The sequence below is a fragment of the Pithys albifrons genome, unplaced genomic scaffold, assembly GCF_047495875.1.
Source record: "Pithys albifrons albifrons isolate INPA30051 unplaced genomic scaffold, PitAlb_v1 scaffold_46, whole genome shotgun sequence".
NCBI lineage: Eukaryota > Metazoa > Chordata > Aves > Passeriformes > Thamnophilidae > Pithys > Pithys albifrons.
In genome coordinates this window covers 1-22,817 of record NW_027286061.1, presented here as the reverse complement: position 1 = coordinate 22,817, position 22,817 = coordinate 1, and the positions used below count along the sequence as shown (strand labels likewise).

The 22,817-nt window shown below is 55.4% G+C and overlaps 1 long non-coding RNA gene across 1 annotated transcript; it reads right to left on the bottom strand.

Annotated features, from left to right (window-relative positions):
- Positions 1–4,677: 4,677 nt before the first annotated feature.
- LOC139685248 (uncharacterized) lies at positions 4,678–6,603 on the bottom strand. Its single transcript, XR_011700062.1, has 3 exons — positions 6,431–6,603; positions 6,135–6,220; positions 4,678–4,788 (listed from the first exon to the last, which is right to left on the bottom strand). It is a non-coding gene; the product is annotated as an uncharacterized lncRNA (long non-coding RNA).
- Positions 6,604–22,817: the final 16,214 nt, after the last annotated feature.

Sequence of the window (22,817 nt, the reverse complement as noted above, 5' to 3'; positions counted from 1 at the left end):
TATGTACATATGTAAAGTTTCTTGAACTTTAAAGCCTTGATCTTTGTTTAAATGGAAATTGTGTACTTATAGGCAGCATCTTAAAAATAAAAATCATTCACTTCTGTTATGGGTTCAAGATTTGGGTTGGAGGATTTTGCTGCTGGGTTCTTTTCTGAGGTTTTTTGGTTGGTTTTCTGGTGGCGTGCCTTAGGTTACTGTGGCTAAAAATGTGAAGAAGAATAAAGGTGAAAAACTCTTGAAGCATTTATATTATAGTAAATAGTCAAAGGTTGCACTCTCCACTAAATACCATGTAAGAATATTGTTTTCAAAAAGCATAGAAATTAAAGGTAAATAAAGAAGAAAACACTGGAGAAAATCTGTTGATTTATTCATCTATACAATAGTCACTTGATCTTGGGTCCGAGGCATGGGGCAGCTATAGCAGCCTTGGGTTAAGAGCTATTTTCACATGTGCCCTACTTTTTTTAGGTTAGTTGTGGGCATTTGCATAATGAATGCCATTTATGTTTCTGGAGTGGTCTAAGTAGGATTGTGGAGTCCGCCAATAGGATCTTTCTTTGTGGAGCCCGCCAATAGGAACTTTGTGGAGCCCACCAATAGGATGTTTGTGGAGCCCGCCAATAGGATGCCGTTCTTCCGGCGGGGAGGCGGGGCTAGCCCCGGGCGGGAGCCGCGTAACAATGACAGGCGCGCCCGCCAATGGGATGCCGTTCTGCCGGCGGGGAGGCGGAGATAGCTGAGGGCTGGACCCGACGAGACTGACAGGCGGGGCCCCCAATAGAATACCGTTCCTCCAGCGGAGAGGTGGGGCTAGCTGCGGGCGGGAGTCGGCGAAGACTGACAGGCGTTCCCGCCAATGAGATGTCATGTCGCCGGCGGGGAGGCGGGGCTACCCGCGGGGGGGAGCCGCCTGAAGACTGACAGGCACGCCCTCCAATGGGTTGCCGCGACCCTGGTGGGGAGGGGGAGCTAGCCACGGGCGAGAGGACGCTAATGGGGGGCCGTACTCCCGACTTGCAGGCCGTTCCAGCGTCGTTGCTATTAATCGGCAAGCGCTGTGGCTTCCGCGGCAGCCAATGTGGACCCGCCGGGCGCTGCCGGCACCTCCGCGCCCTCCCTCCCGTCTCCGCGCTCGCCGGTCCCGCTCGACCCGCGACGGGGCCTGCACCGCCTCCCGCCTCCCCTCCTTGCCCGCTCCCGGCACGACCCCCGCCCCTCCGCCCCTCCGCCCCCCCGCCACAGGCGGGCTGAGCGGCCCCGCAGCCTCCGCGGCGCGGCTCTGGCCCGATGCCCCGGGTAGCGAGGGGGGCTGGAGGCGGCGGGCCCTGCAAAGGACACCCCCGAGGCAGCTTCACATTCCAAGTTGCTCTGGTCTCCCCCAGCTCTCCATTTCTTCTCTGCAGAGCACAGCTGGACTCTGCCGGCCCCGGAGACCTGGGGACACCCAGCACCTCCCGGGGACCGCCACGGTTCTCCCAGGGACTTAAAACGACACCCCAAGACTTCCAGGTACCTCCAGGGTCCAACAGGAACCCACAAGAACCCCCAACACCCCTAGGAGGCCCCCAGAGTCTCCCACCATGCCCCGGAACCCCGGAACGCCGCAAAACAGCTCCAGGGATCTACAGGGAATTCTTTTTTTCATGGATTTGGATTGCACAGCCTCCTGTATTTTTTGTTTTACAAAGCCTGCAAAATAAAACGAGGCGCCTCAAAACCTTCTGGGTTCCACCGAGGCTTCCCACACTCATCTATTTTTCGTGTCGTTTTCCTCATTTTTTTTAATTTATTTGATTCTTTTGACTCCATTATCATTACCATTACAGGCCGTGCAGGGCGGCGCCGTCTGCCGCGCCCGCTGGCCACGCCCCCGCCCCGCTGGCCGAGCGGTCAAGGCGCCCGCCTGGGGCGCAGATGCCTCTGTCCAAACTCCGGTTCGAATCCCGGCCTCGGCCGCTCCCTCGGCCTCGCCGGCGCCGCCTGGCGGACACGGCCGAGAATTGCATTGCAGTCCAGCACTCTCCCAGTCGGGGATCGTCTCTTTCTCTAGAGCAGCGCTTTCCCCTCCGCACCACCCAGCAGCGACCTCTGCGCCTGGCAGAGGCCTGAGGCATCCCACTCTAGGCTCTGGGCTTCCTTTCCTTTCTTCCACTGCAACCGTCGTGCCAAGCAAGGGTTAAAATCACACGCTGTAAGGGGAAACGCAATTACTGAAACAGAAATAAATGCCAACTACACACCACCTCACTGCCTAAAGGTCCCTCCCATCCCAACCCAGCCCACTCTGGGATTCCAGCACGATTCCACACTCTCTCCCTGCATTTATTTTGCACCATTTCCTCTCAAATTCAAATTCTCAAATTTAGGTGCTTTTTAAAGCAGTAATTTAAAAGTCATTGCAGGAATAAAAAGGGACTATAAAACATCCAAAAATCATTCCTACAGCCGTCAAATCATTATTAATTGGAAGACACTTCCCTCCTCTCTGTCCTTATTTGCTGGAAAACCTTACAATACCAATTGCCTCTTTTTAGGGTGGTTTTCTTCCACAGCTCCTTTCTCCCAGGTCAAACCTCCTGAGATATTCAGGCCTTATTTGGAGGTAAATTTTTTTCCATGGGGATTTTCCCACTTTTGAGCAGACCAGAGAAGATTTTCCAAGGTCCCCAAGACATTTCTGCACGTCACCTGTTACTGATTACAGAGCACAGGATAAGGCAAGAACAAATTTGGCAGCACTTAACACCTGGAGTTTTCTTTCTCCACAAATTGCTGCTGTTCCTCCTGGCTCTGGAGGTTCCTGCACGAGCCCTTGTCCCAGCCCTGCCACACACACACGAGAAGCAACAGGCACACAGGCGCTGCTTTCACAATTCCTGACCCAAACCCTTGCCTTTCCTGCCCAAAGCTGAGGGAAATCTGACAGAGTATTAACAAATCAGCTTTGCTGACAGCAGTCAGCGCTCCACTCCTTCGGACGTTGCAAAACTTTGTAGGGAACAGACCCAAATTCTAAAGCGCAGTCTAACTCTCTAACAGATTTTGTTGGAGAGAGAGTGAGCCGTGACTCATAGAACAGGAAAAAAAGACTGCACAAGGAATAACAGAAGGTTTCTCAGAAGAACTCAAGTTCCTCTTTCCCTCATCATGCCGGGACTGCAGGACCCAGCATTTAAAAGACCCTAGCATTTAAAAGACAATACAATTGTTACTGATTCTTAAACCTCTGCAACGTGGTTATTTCCCAGAGAACTGAACCAGCACTAAGCTACTCCCACATCCCTGCAGTGCTTTGGGGAGTAGCAAGATGATGTCCCACTTGTGCTTGGAAAAATTCAAGAGAAGGAAAAGTCAGTTCCCTTCTCTCTCTCTGATCCATAAACAAAGCAGTCCTGTAGGACAACGCAGGCTATTCACAGGAGGCCTGATTTAACAGGGATAACAATGGAAACAAACAAAGCCCCCCAAAACAGGAAGGTAAAATCATGCTGCTTTTCTAACAGGAGCACAAAAAACTCATTCAAGCCTGAAAGGAAATTACAAACCACAAGAAAAAGAACCAAAAGACACACTCTGCCTTGATACAACTCTCTGATCGTTCCAAAGGAAATTCTCCACAGATCATAAGCAATTACCAATCATTTCGCCTCTGTAAATAAATAAGGACTTGGGTTTCTGTTCAGGTGCTGGATGTGTCCATTGAGGGTTCAGGGGTACCGTGGGGTAGTTTAGGGCTGATCCTGCTGAGAGAATGCAGTCTGATAGCCTGGAGTATCCTCTCTGCCAGTGAAGTGCTCCTTGTCAGGGGTCGTGTCATGCCATCCTCAGGCAGCTCAAACAAGCCAAGGAGGGAGGGCCTGCAGCAAAGGAATCCTGGGGGGAGAGGGGAGGGGAACAGTGAACAGGTGAGGACAGCCTGTGCTTCACAAGAATGCTCAGATTACCTGGAACCCCTTTGCAGGGACTTGCTTAACTCCTGGCACTGTCCCTGTCCCAGGGAAGCTGCACTAGGACTGTGGGTCTGGGTCCTTTCCAGGCACAATGCAGCTGCTCATATTAACAGCATCAGCAATGCCCTCATTTTTTAGCAGCTCAAATTCCTGTGATACAAACCCAAGAATAGCAATTCTTTTCCAGATTACAGCTTTTCTCTAAGTACATTCAAAAAGAGTTCTAGTCCTGGATCCTGTTACTGTCATTCAATTTGGGCTACCTGAGCCCCCAGACTGCTGGACTGCCTTTCAGTCTCCAGAGCTTTCCCCCAGATTCCACTTTCAGGCTAAGACACTACAGCCTGTCAGGTTGTGAGTATTCTCAGGCCTCCTGACTAGGACAGTTACAAGTCAAAAGTGGGCCCAGCTTTCCAGAAGGAATGCAAGCTGACAGTAGCCTAATTCCCTTCAGTGGAGCTCTACTCAGCCAAATTCAGGCTCAAACACATCTCAAACCAGCTCTGCCATTTGCTTTGAAAACACACTTCCCTTTGTGCAGTGAAGGATGAAAAGGTATGAAAAGCCTCAAGCTGAGTCTCACCACAAGAGTGGGCCTGAAGAAATGCCAAAGGAGTTTATTGGAGGGGCCTATTCTGGTGAAAGCTCCTACTTTCCAGACCTCCAACAGCATCACCAGCAGACCCTGAAGAAGTGTGTCACCTACCACAGCTTTGGGTACTCAGTGTCCATCACGGGAGGACATTCTGTTAATGTCTTGGTGATGCCAACAGCACGGATCTGCTTTTCAACTTGTCCCAGACTCTTTCTGGATTTCAGGAATTATCATTTTCTGCAAAACCATTCCAAACATGTTAGTGTGACATTTAGAGAAAATCTTAGAACAATTTATCACCCTATGGTGACCAAAGAAAAGCAGAAACCACACAAAGCACCAGGAAACAGAGAACACAAGACAATTTGTTTCTTAACAATTGCTGCCCTCTTACATAGATGTTTGCACATACAAACTTTTTACAAAGGATAAAAACCAGAGACAGCAATCCTTCCCTTTTATGACCCGCTCAGGAGATCAGTAACTTGAACTATCAGTGAGGAACTGTGGGCAGAAAATCAGAAATGAACCCCAAAAGGAGAGGCACCCGGGCAGTCAGATTAGCGCCAAACCTCCTTTGCCATTTCAGCCAGAGAGACAACTCTTTCCTGCTTCAAAGGCAAAAACTGCACAGCAGCCTGAAATACAACCCAAGCCAACAGAACACACTCCCTTTGGCTGTATGCTGCCAAGTATTTCCTGCAGAGCTCATGCCCCATTTCCTGTGCCATACTAGTTAATGAAGAGGAGAAAGCAACGAGAAAAAGGATGAAGTAAAACTCCAGATGAAAACAAGAGAATTGCTTTAGAGTCAGCAGCAAAATGCATTCTAACAAGGAGACAGGAAGGGCAGCCTTCATAAATGTTCCCTTTTACTGAAGGGCATTAACTTGCTGCTCCAAAGTTTGCCTAAAAACTGCTCATCTTCTCGGGCACCACAACACTGAAACGTGGAACGCTGGAAGCACCACTTCCATTTGGTTGGTGGAACACCACTGGAAGAACCCTGTAATTCTTGCTCCTCTACAGGAGGCATCAAGCAGATTTTAAAGGATTAATAACAGACCTTGTGTGATCTGTGTAGAGATAACATCACGAATTTCATCAGCATGGCCATCTGCCTGGGGATGATTTCAACAATGTGTCACAGCTTTGACAGAGGAACGTAAACCCTTCCTCAGAACTTTATTCCCATGAAGGCCAAAATGACACAAAAGCATGGAATGTTTCCCAGCATGAACACAAACTGCAGAGAGCAGTGGTCAGAATGGCTGTGCTGTGTGACAGGGCAAGTGTGTTGCTATTAGCTGGAGATTAAATGGAGACACTTTCAGACAAGTAACGACATCACACACACCAGGAAAGGAGGAGAACTACACAAGTCCTTTAGTTCCATTCCCTCAGTTTTCATGGAGTGTCACCTGCTGTGGCCACTGCCCTTTATGCCCCCTTGACTCCAGAGCATTTGGAGCAAGTCCCTGGAGCCACCAGAGTCCCACCCATGTACAGGATGCCTGATCTGTGCAACTGCACACTCTGAACCACTCGTGTCACACTGGAGCTTTTCAGAGCAAGGAACTTACTTTTGATAAGTTTTGTTGGTTTGGAACTTGGAAGTCTTTGGAATAGCAGAATGAAGACCTGTTTCCTGTACCAGTCAACTGATTCACTGGAAATTTAAAAGAACAGTTATTCAGTTCACAGTGGGCTTTGACTGGTGCTGTCACTTTACAGAAAACACAGATAAAGTTGTTCCCATCTCTTTAACTGATAAATGTGACATTTTTGCTCCTGAAGTGTTAACCTTTGGCATGACTGCACACTGCAGAACCAAAGCCCACAGAAGTCAGTTTTGAATGCAATTTGAGCTCATACTCACGGGGGCATATGCTCCATGATGCTGTTTAGCAGGTCAAAGCCTTGGGGATCACTGGCTTTCAAGGCAATCAGCTTCAGGAATCCCCCCAACACTCCAGGCTGCAAGGAAAGCAAACATGAAGCTCTAGGCAACTGTTCTTCCTAAGTGGCCCAGCAGAAAGTTGGCTCTGACCATCGAAGACACGCAACAGTGCAAAAGCATCCCTAACCTAAACCAGGATTCTGATCCTGCAGTGCAGGACAAGGAAGACACGTTGTGGCTCCTTCTCACTCACTCACTCACTCACTCACTCACTCACTCACTCCACTCACGCACTCACTCACTCCACTCACTCACTCACTCACTCCACTCACTCACTCACTCCACTCACTCACTCCACTCACTCACTCCACTCACTCACTCCACTCACTCACTCCCTCACTCACTCCCTCACTCACTCCCTCACTCACTCCCTCACTCCACTCACTCACTCCCTCACTCACTCCCTCACTCACTCCACTCACTCACTCACTCCCTCACTCACCCACTCACTCATTCACTCCCTCACTCACTCACCCACTCACTCACTCCCTCACTCACTCACTCACTCACTCACTCACTCCACTCACTCACTCACTCACTCCACTCACTCACTCACTCCACTCACTCCACTCACTCCACTCCCTCACTCACTCCCTCACTCACTCCCTCACTCACTCACTCACTCATTCACTCCCTCACTCACTCGCTCCACTCACTCCCTCACCCACTCCCTCACTCACTCCACTCACTCACTCACTCCCTCACTCACCCACTCCCTCACTCACTCACTCACTCATTCACTCCCTCACTCACTCGCTCCACTCACTCCCTCACCCACTCACTCACTCACTCCACTCACTCACTCACTCCACTCACTCCCTCACTCCACTCACTCACTCACTCACTCACTCTCCTCAAGCCTGTTCTGAACACAAGCCCTGAGAGTTCTGCTGGTCCACATGTTCCACAGGAAGCAAACAAGGTAAGAAAATTCTGGGAAACTGCCACTTGCCAAAACCAAGTGCAGGAATTTTCCATCTCGGCTGACAAAAGCACAGGAGCCCAGGATTCACCTCACCCCCAGGACGGGAAAGCACCCACCGAGCTGCATGCAGAGTATTTGTCCGTGCATGGAGTGCCACTGAGGCCCAGCCCAGCCCAGCCCCTGCCCCGCGGCCCCGGCACTCACGATCTTGGCGGCGGCGCTGCGGGCGATGGTGCCGGCGCCGCGCTCCAGGAACGCCTCTGGAGCAGCCGCACCGGCGGCGGGATGTTCCCCGCGCGCTCCCGCGGCACCGGCTGCGGCAGGTGCGGGAAAACAGCGCCATGAACGAACACGGGATGTGGCATCGAGCAGGAGAGGCAGCACTGGCGACAGCGCTTCGTACTCCGCGCATGCGCAATAGCGACACCGCTCGGTACTCCGCGCGTGCGCAGTAGAGACGGCGCTCCTTACTCCGCGCATGCGCAATAGGGACACCGCTCTGTACGCCGCGCGTGCGCAGTAGAGACGGTGCTCCGTACTCCGCGCATGCGCAGTAGCGACACCGCTCGGTTTTCCGCGCGTGCGCAGTAGAGACGGCGCTCTGTACTCCGCGCATGCGCCGCAGCGACAGCGCGCTGTACTCCGCGCGTGCGCATTTGGGACGGCCCGCTGTACTCCGCGCATGAGCAGTACCGACGGCGCTCCGTACTCCGCGCTTGCGCAGTACCGCCGAAGCTCTCTAATCCGCACGTGCGCAGTAGCGATGCAGATACCGCTGCCCAAACGCCGGTTCGAATCCCGCCCTCGCCGACCCTTCAGCTGCGCTGCCCCGCCTGGCGGACATGTCCAAGAACTGCATCGTAGTCCAGCCCCCACCACCTCCAATGCCCGCCGGGGGTCCCCAAAGGGGGCTTGCCGAGGGGCGACAACTCCGGTTCCGGGGTTCTCCAAGCGGTGGTTGCCGAGGGGCGACACCTCGGGCGCCGGGGCTCCCCAAGGGGGGATTGCCGAGGGACGACAGTTTTGGGCACCGGGGGTCCCCAAGGGGGTTCCCCGAGGGACGACATTTTGGGCACCGGGGGTCCCCGAGGGGGTTCCCCGAGGGACGACATTTTGGGCACCGGGGGTCCCCAAGGGGGTTCCCCGAGGGACGACATTTTGGGCACCGGGGGTCCCCAAGGGGGTTCCCCGAGGGACGACATTTTGGGCACCGGGGGTCCCCAAGGGGGGTTCCCGACGGACGACATTTTGGGCACCGGGGGTCCCCAAGGGGGGTTCCCGACGGACGACATTTTGGGCACCGGGGGTCCCCAAGGGGGTTCCCTGAGGGACGACATTTTGGGCACCGGGGGTCCCCAAGGGGGTTCCCGGAGGGACGACATTTTGGGCACCGGGGGTCCCCAAGGGGGGTTCCCGAGGGACGACATTTTGGGCACTGGGGGTCCCCAAGGGGGTTCTCCGAGGGACGACATTTTGGGCATCGGGGGTCCCCAAGGGGGGTTCCCGAGGGACGACATTTCGGGCACCGGGGATCTCTGTGGGGGTCTCTGGGGTGTCTCTGGAGCATCTCTGGTGGTCTCTGGGGTTCTCTGGAGGTCTCTGTGGGATCTATGGGGGTCTCTGGTGGATCTATGAGGGGTTCCTGTGGGTCCCTGGGGTCCTCTGGGGGTCCCAAGGTGGGTCCCTGGGGGTCTCGGAGGGGTTTCTCGTGATCTCTGGAGGGGTCTCTGGAGGTCCCTGGGGGGCATCTCGTGATCTCTGGGCGGTCTATGGGGGTCCCTGAGGGTCTCTGGGAGTCTCTGGGGGTGTCTGAGGGTCCCTGGGGGGTCTCTGGGAGTCTCTGGGGGTGTCTGGGGATTTCTAGGGGGTCCGAGGGGATCCCCAGGGGAGTTCTTTGGGGGCCACAGGGGGGTCTCTGGTGGATCTTTGAGGGGTTCCTGTGGGTCCCTGGGGGATCTCTGAGAGTCTCTGGGGGTCTCTATGAGTCTCTGGGGGTGTCTGAGGGTCCCTGGGGGGTCTCTGGGAGTCTCTGGGGGTGTCTGGGGGTTTCTGGGGGGTCCCAGGAGATCCACAGGGGAGTTCTTTGGGGGTCACAGGGGGGGTCTCTGGGGATCTGTGGGGGTCCCTATGGGGTCCTTGGGGGTCCCTGTGGGGTCTCTGGATGGTCTCTGGGGGTCCCTGGGGGTCCCTGGAGGGGTCTGGGGGTCTCTGGGGATCTCTGGGGGTCTCTGGGGGCATCTGAGGGTCCCTCGCGGGTGTCTGGGGGTCTCTGGGGGGTCCCTGGGGGGTCTCGGCGTGTGTCTGGGAGTTCCTGGAGGTCTCTGAGAGTCTCTGGGGGGTCTCTGGGGGTCCCTGCGGGTCTCTGCGGGTGTCTGGGGGTCCCTGGAGGGGTCTGGGGGTCTCTGGGGATCTCTGGGGGTCTCTGGGGGCATCTGAGGGTTCCTGGCGGGTGTCTGGGAGTCTCTGGGGGTCCCTCAGGGGTCTCTGCGGGTCCCTGAGGGGTCTCTGGGAGTTTCTGGGGGCCCCTGGGGGTCTCTGGGGGTGTCTGGGGGTCTGCGGGGGTCCTTGGGCGGTCCCTGGTGATCTATGGGGAGTCTCTGGGGGGTCTCTGGGGAGTCCCAGTCGGCTCTCTTGGGGTCCTTGGGGGGTCTCTGAGAGTCTCTGGGGGTCTCTGGGGGGTCCCTGGGTGTCCGTGGGGGCGTCTGGGAGTCCCTTGGGGGTGTCAGGGGGGTCTATGGGGGTCCCTGGGGTGTCTGGGGGTCTCTGACAGTCTCTGGGGGGTCTCTGGGGGAAACTGGGGGTTCTCTGGGAGATCTCTGTAGCTTCCTGGGGGACCCTCGGGGTCCCTGGGAGTGTCTGGGAATCTCTGGGATCTCGGGGGGTCCCTGGGTGGGTCTCTGGGGGTCTCTGGGGGTCCCCAAGGAGGTTGTCCATGGGGCGACACCTCGGGCGCCGAGGCTCCCCAAGGGCGTGCTGGCCGAGGTGCGACACCTCGGGCGCCGGGGTTCCCCAAGGGGGTGTTGCCGAGGGGCGACACCTCGGGCGCTGGGGCTCCTCGAAGGGGGGGTTCCCGAGGGACGACATTTCGGGCACCCGGGGTCCCCAAGGGAGGTTCCCGAGGGCCGACATTGCTGGGCTGTGGGCAATGGGGGTCCCTGAGTTCCCCAGGCACCCCCTGACCACTCCTACCTCCCCTTACCACTCTGTGACTCCTCTGAGACCCACAATCCACTGTGAGACCCCCCTCATTTCTCTCTGACTTATCCGGGATCCCTTTGGACTCTCCTAAACTCCCCTGGACCCCCCTGAATCCCCCTTGGACTTTCCTCAACTCTCTTGGACCACCTTGCACCCCCCCCCAGCCCCCCTTGACACTCTCAAAAACCTTGGACCCTCTTGAATCACACTTGGACTCCCCTGGACCCCTCCAAACCCCCTGAAGCCCCCTGGACCCCTCTCAAACCTGCCTGGGACCCCTTGGACCCTCCTTAGACCCTTCTGGACCCCTTCGAACCTTTCTGGACACCTCTGAGACTCCCCTGGACACTCCTGGACCCCCCCCAAAACCCCCTGGACCCTCTGAATCTCTCCTGGACCCCCCTGGACCCCTCTGAAACCCCCTTCCACTCCCTTAAAACCCCCTGAACCCTCCTGAACATTCCTGGACCATCTTGAATCCTCCTAGGGCCCCCATGGACCACCCCCTCATACCCCCAGGGAAAACCCCTGGACCCTCCTGGACCAACTTGAACTCTCCTGGACCCCCCAAAACGCTTTGGACCCCTCTGGACCCCCCTGGGCCCTCTCGGACTTCCCTGGACGTCCCATGTCCCCTGCATGTCCCCCCATAGCCTTCCCATGTCCCCAATGTTCCCCCCATGTTTCCTCCATGTCCCCTGCGTCCCCCATGTCCACCCCATCTCCCTCATGTCCTCCCCATGTCCCCTCGATGTACCCCCATGTCCCCCTGATGTCTTCCCATGTCCTCCTGATGTCCCCCCCCATGTCCTCCCCGTGTCCTCCCCCATGTTCTCCCCTTGTTCCCCCATGTCCCCCCAATGTATGTCACTCCATGGCCTCCCAAGACACGCAGCTGCCAGCACAGGACACACACAAATCCCTCCGAAATTCTGGAACACGACATTCCTCTGCAGGGCTGAAAACAAGACGGGGAGGCTTTTTTCCTTTCCGTAGGTGGACTAATGCCTCCAAAACCAGGGAGCTGGGACAGTGGCTGCTCACTGCACTCTGCTGCACTTTCCACAGCTCCTTCGTTGACTTCCTGGTGGATTTGTGCATCCTCTGAAGGTGGCACTTCTCTGCAAAGCAACTCAGGAAATCCCTTCAGTTTGATTTGTTTCCAGATTTTTCTCCCTAGCACCACAGAGCTCAAAAAGGAAATCAGAAAGCACCGTGCCAACCCCCAGCTCCTCCCACAAAGCTCAAGGGGTCCCATGTGTGTCCCCGCCACCTCCAGCTGGCCACCAGGCCCCCAGAGCTGAGGGAAATCTGAGCAGATGCTGAGAAACCGCCTTTGCTGAGCACACTCATCACTGCAGTCCTTCAGGCTTTGCAAGAGTCTGTAGGGATCAGACCCCAATTCCAATCCCTGACTTCCTTTCTAACAGGTTTTGTTAGACACACACTGGGTAGTCACTCCAAGAACAGCACACAGAGACTGCACAAGGCATTACAGGATTGCCACGAAGAACAGAAGTACCTTTTCTTTTGCATGGTTTTTCCTCTGCAATAACTACCGACTGGTCTGGTTCCTACTGGACATTTCCCTTGAGGATTCAGGGCCCTCTGGTGAGGTGGGGTTGTTTAGGGCTGATCCTCACAGGCCCAGACCAAACCCAGCCACCCCATCACTGCTGCACGTGGGAGCAGATGGAAATCTCAATACAGCACATAAATGCTCCCCTTCCCTACTACTCAGTCTTTCCTTACAGATTCAAGGAGCAGATTTACTCCATCCTTTGCAGGGACTTGCTTAACTCCTGGCACTGTCCCTGTCCCAGGGAAGCTGCACTAGGACTGTGGGTCTGGGTCCTCTCCAGGCACAATGCAGCTGCTCATATTAACAGCATCAGCAATGCACTCATTTTTTAGCAGGTCAAACTGCCGAGATACAATCCCAAGAAAAGCAATTCTTTTCCAGACTGTCACTGCATTCAGGCTGGTGCTCAGTGTGCACAGAACCTGCAGCACAGACACAGCAGAGGGCTCAGGGACACTCAGCATGCACAGAACCTGCAGCACAGACACAGCTGAGGGCTCAGGGACACTCAGCATGCACAGAACCTGCAGCACAGACACAGCAGAGGGCTCAGGGACACTCAGCATCCACAGAACCTGCAGCACAGACAGAGCAGAGGGCTCAGGGACACTCAGCATGCACAGAACCTGCAGCACAGACACAGCAGAGGGCTCAGGGACACTCAGCAGGCACAGAACCTGCAGCACAGACACAGCAGAGGGCTCAGGGACACTCAGCATCCACAGAACCTGCAGCACAGACACAGCAGAGGGCTCAGGGACACTCAGCAGGCACAGACAGAGCAGCACAGACACAGCAGAGGGCTCAGAGACACTCAGCATGCACAGACAGAGCAGCACAGACACAGCAGAGGGCTCAGGGACACTCAGCATGCACAGAACCTGCAGCACAGACATAGCAGAGGGCTCAGGGACACTCAGCCACTGCCATGGCTCTTCATGCACAGGGCACAAGCTCAGACACTCTCAGAGCAGCAGCTATTGAGGGTGAAACAGCTCATCTCTCAGACAATCTTTACTTACCCAAATCTTGAACAAAACAAACACTATCTGGGGTAAGAGTTAGCTGTGCACTCAAAATGTCTAATTTTGTATGAGCTGCCTGAATCTCCCAAGTCCATGCAACTGAACAGGAGACAACCATTAGTTATAGGCCATCAAGGGGATAAATCTTCATCTTTAAAATAGCATATATTTGAGCTGATTGCTAAACTAAGTGCTGTGAAAAATAAGGCCTTTCTGAGGTTACCAGGAAAACCTTACAAAAGCCAAGTTCCAATGAACAATAAGCCACAGCAAGATCTTGCCTTCTGCCTACAACACACTTCATTTTGCTGATTATCAAACCTTAGCAAGAGACCATTCTCACAGAGGCATTTCTTCTCTGCTGAATGCAGCCCAGGGATGCAGAGCCCAAGCCACCTACCCTGCCTGGGCATGCTGTGAACAGTTTGTGCAGAGACTGGGCCAGGTGGAGGCAGTGGGCCCGGCCAAGGACTCCCCCAGGGAAGCTTTGCATTCCAAGTTGTTCGGGCCTCCCCCAGCTCTCCATTTCTTCTCTGTAGAGCACAGCTTGATACTGCCAGCCCTGGAGACCTGGGGACCTCCAGCACCTCCTGAGGACCTCCAGGGTCCTCCCAGGGACTTAAAATGACCCCCTGAGACCTCCAGCTACCTCCAGGGTCCCACAGGAACCCCAAGGACCCCATCACCCCCAGGAGACACCCCAGGGACTCCCACAGTCCCCTGGAACCCTCATGGGACACTCGTGGATCCCCCCCAAGGAACACCAGAGACGCCAAACAGCGCCAGGGGTCTACAGGAACTTCCTTGTTTCATGGATCTGGGTTGCAGAGCCTCCTCTATTTTTTCATTTTACAAAGCCTGCAAAATAAAACGAGGCACCGCAAAACCTTCTGGGTTCCACCGACGCTTCTGAGACTCATCCATTTTTTATGCCGTTTTCCTCATATTTTTTTAATTTAATTTTATTTTTTTATCTATTATTATTACCATTACAGGCTGTGCTGGGCGGCCCCGCCTGCCGCGCCCGCTGGCATTCCCCGCACCCGCCGGCCGAGCGGTCAAGGTGCCCGCCTGGGACGCAGCTTCCTCTGCTCCCCCGCCGGTTCGAATCCCGCTTTCGGCCGCCCCTTGGCCTCGCCGGCGCAGCTGGCGGACACAGCCGGGAACTGTAGCGCAGTCCAACTTACCGCCCACCCCCCGCAGTCGGGGATCGTCTCTTTCTCTACAGCCGCGCCTTCCCCTCCACACCACCCAGCAGCGACCTCTGCGCCTGGCAGAGGTCGGAGGCATACCACTCCAGGCTCGGGGCTTCCTTTGCTTTTTTCCAGTGCAAGCTAGCCAGCCCGCCATCCCCTAAACTCAGCCAGCCCGCCCTCTGTCGATGATCCTTCTGGGTCCCTTCCAACTCAGAATAGTCCTGTGATTTTCAGGTTTTCACCAACCTACATGCACACGGCAGTCTGCAATCACAGACACATCTAAGTGCCACTGCCCAAGATGCCAAGATGCAGTACTTACCACCCTCCAATCATGCTTTTCACTGAACTCGTCTGCCGCTGCCTCTAACTGCCAGTACTCTCACCACTTTTCCAAGCGAGAACACTGCAGACAGTCTGAAGGATCACCAAAACGATGTTATGGCTCCGTCATGTGCAAATCAGCCCTCACTTCCAACACAAGCAACACACTCTGAACATCACTAACTGGAGACTCCAGAGAGGACACATTAATTACTCCCTCATCTTGTACTTGGCTATGGTATGGCAGCAATGCTACATGCAGAGCTGAAGCAGTAAGACAATAATTAAAATACAGGGCACAACAAATAGAATATCTTCAAATACACAACAGTCCCCAGAGTTCAGGATATTTCTCTAATAGTTTCTCATCCTCTTCCCTCCACTGAGCTCCCAAGGCACTGCACCTGCAATGCTGGGATGCTGAGGCTCTGGGGGCATGGCCTGAGCACGGCATGACCCTGGACAAGCTTACAGGGTCCACACACACATCAGGGGGCTGTAGTCTCGTTCTCTGCCCCATCACACCAAGCTCCTTCCAAAAGGATCGGCCTTGGGTATTCACACTAACACAGACAGGATTAATATGGTTACCCAGATGCTCACTGATACTTTAAATGTCTTAAGGTTCTCATGGAAATCCACAGTTCAACTACAGCCCACATTAAGACACCTAAGAACAACCACCCAAAGTCAAGGCCCTGCTATGCAGCCCCCATCATCCCCACAAACCCCTGCTCTCAGGACTGCACTCACACAGCCCATGGCTGCTTCAAGCACACAGCCACCACCGCAACCACCTAAGGGTACCAAACGTGTTAATGGGAGACTCTTCTGGCTACTCCACCTGCTCCCTCCAGCCTACACAACAGGGCAGAAGAGCTCCAGGCCAAACACACGCACACCAGAGTCGTTACACTACAAACATGCCGCGTGATGAGAGAAAGCTCTCAGGGAGAAGAACAACTCCAAGAACCAAGACCCTGTTGAGCAGCGTGATCTACGTGTCAGTGAGCTGAGAATGCTCTGAGGAAGCCTCCCAACCAGCTCAAAGAAAAGGACCTTCAAGAACAAGAGCCCATCAATGCCACTGTACCAGTTCATTCATGTCTGGAATAAAGATAAGCACAGTCATAAAATGCCAAAAAATTACATTGATTGCAATACCAACTAGCAAAAGAGAATAAAAAGGATAAAATACCTAACACCTAATACAAAAGAGAATAAAAAGAAAAAAATACGTAATAAAAGAATACAGAAGGATACAAAATAGTTGATGTTTCTGCACTTACTCGCTATCCCGGATGCTCACAGGAGCAGACAGGCCAGGACGACCAGGATGGGCAGCAGCTGGAGGGCCCCATGCTTAGCGGGTGTCCCCGCAGAGCCAACGTGGGCTCGGTGAGGATGGGTGTCGCTCAGCTGCCCCACTCCTGGTGTCCTTATTGATAAGCCATCCACTATAAGAATGCCAAATTTGGGATGCAGGAAGAGAAGGGTGCAGGTCCAAGAAAGAGCCATTTTTCAGCCCAGAATTCCTGATGGACAAAGATTCCTGCCAGGGAAAACGTGCCAGGACAGAAAGACATTGTTCCTTTTCTAGGGTAAATATGTCCCCATCATTGACACCTAAAAGCACAAGGCTGCAACCTTTTCCCTGGGCGCAAAGCTGAACGGTGCGTGCAACGTGCAGGTCCGGGAAAGTGCCATTTTTCAGTCCAGAATTCCACACAGACAAAGATTTCAACCAGGAAAAATAAGCCAGGACAGAAAGCGATTGCTCCTTTTCTAGGGTCAATAGGGCCCCATCATTGGCACCTGAGAGCCAAAGGCTGCCGCCTTTTCCCTGGGCGCAAAGCTCGACGGCGCGGGCCACATGCAGGTCCGGGAAAGTGCCATTTTTCAGCCCAGAATTCCGGACGGACGAAGATTGCTGCCAGGAAAAGAGGGCCAGGACAGAAAGCGATTGCTCCTTTTCTAGGGTCAATAGGGCCCCATCATTGGCACCTGAGAGCCAAAGGCTGCCGCCTTTTCCCTGGGCGCAAAGCTCGACGGAGCGGGCCACGTGCAGGTCCGGGAAAGTGCCATTTTTCAGCCCAGAATTCCGGACGGACGAAGATTCCTGCCAGGAAAAAAGGGCCAGGACAGAAAGCGATTGCTCCTTTTCTAGGGTCAATAGGGCCCCATCATTGGCACCTGAGAGCCAAAGGCTGCCGCCTTTTCCCTGGGCGCAAAGCTCGACGGCGCGGGCCACGTGCAGGTCCGGGAAAGTGCCATTTTTCAGCCCAGAATTCCGGACGGACGAAGATTCCTGCCAGGAAAAGAGTGCCAGGACAGAAAGCGATTGCTCCTTTTCTAGGGTCAATAGGGCCCCATCATTGGCAGCTGAGAGCCAAAGGCTGCCGCCTTTTCCCTGGGCGCAAAGCTCGACGGCGCGGGCCACGTGCAGGTCCGGGAAAGTGCCATTTTTCAGCCCAGAATTCCGGACGGACCAAGATTCCTGCCAGGAAAAGAGGGCCAGGACAGAAAGCGATTGATCCTTTTCTAGGGTCAATAGGGCGCCATCATTGGCACCTGAGAGCCAAAGGCTGCCGCCTTTTCCCTGGGCGCAAAGCTCGACGGCGCGGGCCACGTGCAGGTCCGGGAAAGTGCCATTTTTCGGCCCAGAATTCCGGACGGACGAAGATTCCTGCCAGGAAAAAAAGGCCAGGACAGAAAGCGATTGCTCCTTTTCTAGGGTCAATAGGGCCCCATCATTGGCACCTGAGAGCCATAGGCTGCCGCCTTTTCCCTGGGCGCAAAGCTCGACGGCGCGGGCCACATGCAGGTCCGGGAAAGTGCCATTTTTCAGCCCAGAATTCCGGACGGACGAAGATTGCTGCCAGGAAAAGAGGGCCAGGACAGAAAGCGATTGCTCCTTTTCTAGGGTCAATAGGGCCCCATCATTGGCACCTGAGAGCCAAAGGCTGCCGCCTTTTCCCTGGGCGCAAAGCTCGACGGCGCGGGCCACGTGCAGGTCCGGGAAAGTGCCATTTTTCAGCCCAGAATTCCGGACGGACGAAGATTCCTGCCAGGAAAAAAGGGCCAGGACAGAAAGCGATTGCTCCTTTTCTAGGGTCAATAGGGCCCTATCATTGGCACCTGAGAGCCAAAGGCTGCCGCCTTTTCCCTGGGCGCAAAGCTCGACGGCGCGGGCCACGTGCTGGTCCGGGAAAGTGCCATTTTTCAGCCCAGAATTCCGGACGGACGAAGATTCCTGCCAGGAAAAGAGTGCCAGGACAGAAAGCGATTGCTCCTTTTCTAGGGTCAATAGGGCCCCATCATTGGCACCTGAGAGCCAAAGGCTGCCGCCTTTTCCCTGGGCGCAATGCTCGACAGCGCGGGCCACGTGCAGGTCCGGGAAAGTGCCAGTTTTCGGCCCAGAATTCCGGACGGACGAAGATTCCTGCCAGGAAAAAAGGGCCAGGACAGAAAGCGATTGCTCCTTTTCTAGGGTCAATAGGGCCCCATCATTGGCACCTGAGAGCCAAAGGCTGCCGCCTTTTCCCTGGGCGCAAAGCTCGACGGCGCGGGCCACGTGCAGGTCCGGGAAGTGCCATTTTTCAGCCCAGAATTCCGGACGGACGAAGATTGCTGCCAGGAAAAAAGGGCCAGGACAGAAAGCGATTGCTCCTTTTCTAGGGTCAATAGGGCCCCATCATTGGCACCTGAGAGCCATAGGCTGCCGCCTTTTCCCTGGGCGCAAAGCTCGACGGCGCGGGCCACGTGCAGGTCCGGGAAAGTGCCATTTTTCAGCCCAGAATTCCGGACGGACGAAGATTGCTGCCAGGAAAAAAGGGCCAGGACAGAAAGCGATTGCTCCTTTTCTAGGGTCAATAGGGCCCCATCATTGGCACCTGAGAGCCAAAGGCTGCCGCCTTTTCCCTGGGCGCAAAGCTCGACGGCGCGGGCCACGTGCAGGTCCGGGAAAATGCCATTTTTCAGCCCAGAATTCCGGACGGACCAAGATTGCTGCCAGGAAAAAAGGGCCAGGACAGAAAGCGATTGCTCCTTTTCTAGGGTCAATAGGGCGCCATCATTGGCACCTGAGAGCCATAGGCTGCCGCCTTTTCCCTGGGCGCAAAGCTCGACGGCGCGGGCCACGAGCAGGTCCGGGAAAGTGCCATTTTTCAGCCCAGAATTCTGGACGGACGAAGATTGCTGCCAGGAAAAAAGGGCCAGGACAGAAAGCGATTGATCCTTTTCTAGGGTCAATAGGGCCCCATCATTGGCAGCTGAGAGCCAAAGGCTGCCGCCTTTTCCCTGGGCGCAAAGCTCGACGGCGCGGGCCACGTGCAGGTCCGGGAAAGTTCCATTTTTCAGCCCAGAATTCTGGACGGACGAAGATTGCTGCCAGGAAAAAAGGGCCAGGACAGAAAGCGATTGCTCCTTTTCTAGGGTCAATAGGGCCCCATCATTGGCACCTGAGAGCCAAAGGCTGCCGCCTTTTCCCTGGGCGCAAAGCTCGACGGCGCGGGCCACGTGCAGGTCCGGGAAAGTGCCATTTTTCAGCCCAGAATTCCGGACGGACGAAGATTGCTGCCAGGAAAAAAAAGCCAGGACAGAAAGCGATTGCTCCTTTTCTAGGGTCAATAGGGCCCCATCATTGGCAGCTGAGAGCCAAAGGCTGCCGCCTTTTCCCTGGGCGCAAAGCTCGACGGCGCGGGCCACGTGCAGGTCCGGGAAAGTGCCATTTTTCAGCCCAGAATTCCGGACGGACGAAGATTGCTGCCAGGAAAAAAGGGCCAGGACAGAAAGCGATTGCTCCTTTTCTAGGGTCAATAGGGCCCCATCATTGGCACCTGAGAGCCAAAGGCTGCCGCCTTTTCCCTGGGCGCAAAGCTCGACGGCGCGGGCCACGTGCAGGTCCGGGAAAGTGCCATTTTTCAGCCCAGAATTCCGGACGGGCGAAGATTCCTGCCAGGAAAAAAGGGCCAGGACAGAAAGCGATTGCTCCTTTTCTAGGGTCAATAGGGCCCCATCATTGGCACCTGAGAGCCAAAGGCTGCCGCCTTTTCCCTGGGCGCAAAGCTCGACGGCGCGGGCCACGTGCAGGTCCGGGAAAGTGCCATTTTTCAGCCCAGAATTCCGGACGGACCAAGATTGCTGCCAGGAGAAAAGGGCCAGGACAGAAAGCGATTGCTCCTTTTCTAGGGTCAATAGGGCCCCATCATTGGCACCTGAGAGCCAAAGGCTGCCGCCTTTTCCCTGGGCGCAAAGCTCGACGGCGCGGGCCACGTGCAGGTCCGGGAAAGTGCCATTTTTCAGCCCAGAATTCCGGACGGACGAAGATTGCTGCCAGGAAAAAAGGGCCAGGACAGAAAGCGATTGATCCTTTTCTAGGGTCAATAAGGCCCCATCATTGGCACCTGAGAGCCAAAGGCTGCCGCCTTTTCCCTGGGCGCAAAGCTCGACGGCGCGGGCCACGTGCAGGTCCGGGAAAGTGCCATTTTTCAGCCCAGAATTCCGGACGGACGAAGATTGCTGCCAGGAAAAGAGTGCCAGGACAGAAAGCGATTGCTCCTTTTCTAGGGTCAATAGGGCCCTATCATTGGCACCTGAGAGCCAAAGGCTGCCGCCTTTTCCCTGGGCGCAAAGCTCGACGGCGCGGGCCACATGCAGGTCCGGGAAAGTGCCATTTTTCAGCCCAGAATTCCGGACGGACGAAGATTCCTGCCAGGAAAAGAGTGCCAGGACAGAAAGCGATTGCTCCTTTTCTAGGGTCAATAGGGCCCCATCATTGGCACCTGAGAGCCAAAGGCTGCCGCCTTTTCCCTGGGCGCAAAGCTCGACGGCGCGGGCCACGTGCAGGTCCGGGAAAGTGCCATTTTTCAGCCCAGAATTCCGGACGGACCAAGATTGCTGCCAGGAAAAAAGGGCCAGGACAGAAAGCGATTGCTCCTCTTCTAGGGTCAATAGGGCCCCATCATTGGCACCTGAGAGCCATAGGCTGCCGCCTTTTCCCTGGGCGCAAAGCTCGACGGCGCGGGCCACGTGCAGGTCCGGGAAAGTGCCATTTTTCAGCCCAGAATTCCGGACGGACCAAGATTGCTGCCAGGAAAAAAGGGCCAGGACAGAAAGCGACTGATCCTTTTCTAGGGTCAATAAGGCCCCATCATTGGCACCTGAGAGCCAAAGGCTGCCGCCTTTTCCCTGGGCGCAAAGCTCGACGGCGCGGGCCACGTGCAGGTCCGGGAAAGTGCCATTTTTCAGCCCAGAATTCCGGACGGACGAAGATTCCTGCCAGGAAAAAAGGGCCAGGACAGAAAGCGATTGCTCCTTTTCTAGGGTCAATAGGGCCCCATCATTGGCACCTGAGAGCCAAAGGCTGCCGCCTTTTCCCTGGGCGCAAAGCTCGACGGCGCGGGCCACGTGCAGGTCCGGGAAAGTGCCATTTTTCAGCCCAGAATTCCGGACGGACGAAGATTGCTGCCAGGAAAAGAGTGCCAGGACAGAAAGCGATTGCTCCTTTTCTAGGGTCAATAGGGCCCCATCATTGGCAGCTGAGAGCCAAAGGCTGCCGCCTTTTCCCTGGGCGCAAAGCTCGACGGCGCGGGCCACGTGCAGGTCCGGGAAAGTGTCATTTTTCAGCCCAGAATTCCAGACGGACGAAGATTGCTGCCAGGAAAAAAGGGCCAAGGCAGAAAGCGATTGCTCCTTTTCTAGGGTCAATAGGGCCCCATCATTGGCACCTGAGAGCCAAAGGCTGCCGCCTTTTCCCTGGGCGCAAAGCTCGACGGCGCAGGCCACGTGCAGGTCCGGGAAAGTGCCATTTTTCAGCCCAGAATTCCGAACGGACGAAGATTCCTTCCAGGAAAAGAGGGCCAGGACAGAAAACGATTGCTCCTTTTCTAGGGTCAATAGGGCCCCATCATTGGCACCTGAGAGCCAAAGGCTGCCGCCTTTTCCCTGGGCGTAAAGCTCGACGGCGCGGACCACGTGCAGGTCCGGGAAAGTGCCATTTTTCAGCCCAGAATTCCGGACGGACGAAGATTGCTGCCAGGAAAAAAGGGCCAGGGCAGAAAGCGATTGTTCCTTTTCTAGGGTCAATAGGGCCCCATCATTGGCACCTGAGAGCCAAAGGCTGCCGCCTTTTCCCTGGGCGCAAAGCTCGACGGCGCGGGCCACGTGCAGGTCCGGGAAAGTGCCATTTTTCAGACCAGAATTCCGGACGGACGAAGATTCCTGCAAGGAAAAAAGGGCCAGGACAGAAAGCGATTGCTCCTTTTCTAGGGTCAATAGGGCCCCATCATTGGCACCCGAGAGCCAAAGGCTGCCGCCTTTTCCCTGAGCGCAAAGCTCGACGGCGCGGGCCACGTGCAGGTCCGGGAAAGTGCCATTTTTCAGCCCAGAATTCCGGACGGACGAAGATTCCTGCCAGGAAAAAAGGGCCAGGACAGAAAGCCACTGCTCCTTTTCTAGGGTCAATAGGGCCCCATCATTGGCACCCGAGAGCCAAAGGCTGCCGCCTTTTCCCTGGGCGCAAAGCTCGACGGCGCGGGCCACGTGCAGGTCCGGGAAAGTGCCATTTTTCAGCCCAGAATTCCGGACGGACGAAGATTGCTGCCAGGAAGAAAGTGCCGAGACAGAAAGCGATTGCTCCTTTTCTAGGGTCAATAGGGCCCCATCATTGGCACCTGAGAGCCAAAGGCTGCCGCTTTTTCCCTGGGCGCAAAGCTTGACGGCGCGGGCCACGTGCAGGTCCGGGAAAGTGCCATTTTTCAGCCCAGAATTCCGGACGGACGAAGATTGCTGCCAGGAAAAGAAAGCCAGGACAGAAAGCGATTGCTCCTTTTCTAGGGTCAATAGGGCCCCATCATTGGCACCTGAGAGCCAAAGGCTGCCGCCTTTTCCCTGGGCGCAAAGCTCGACGGCGCGGGCCACGTGCAGGTCCGGGAAAGTGCCATTTTTCAGCCCAGAATTCCGGACGGACGAAGATTGCTGCCAGGAAAAAAGGGCCAGGACAGAAAGCGATTGCTCCTTTTCTAGGGTCAATAGGGCCCCATCATTGGCACCTGAG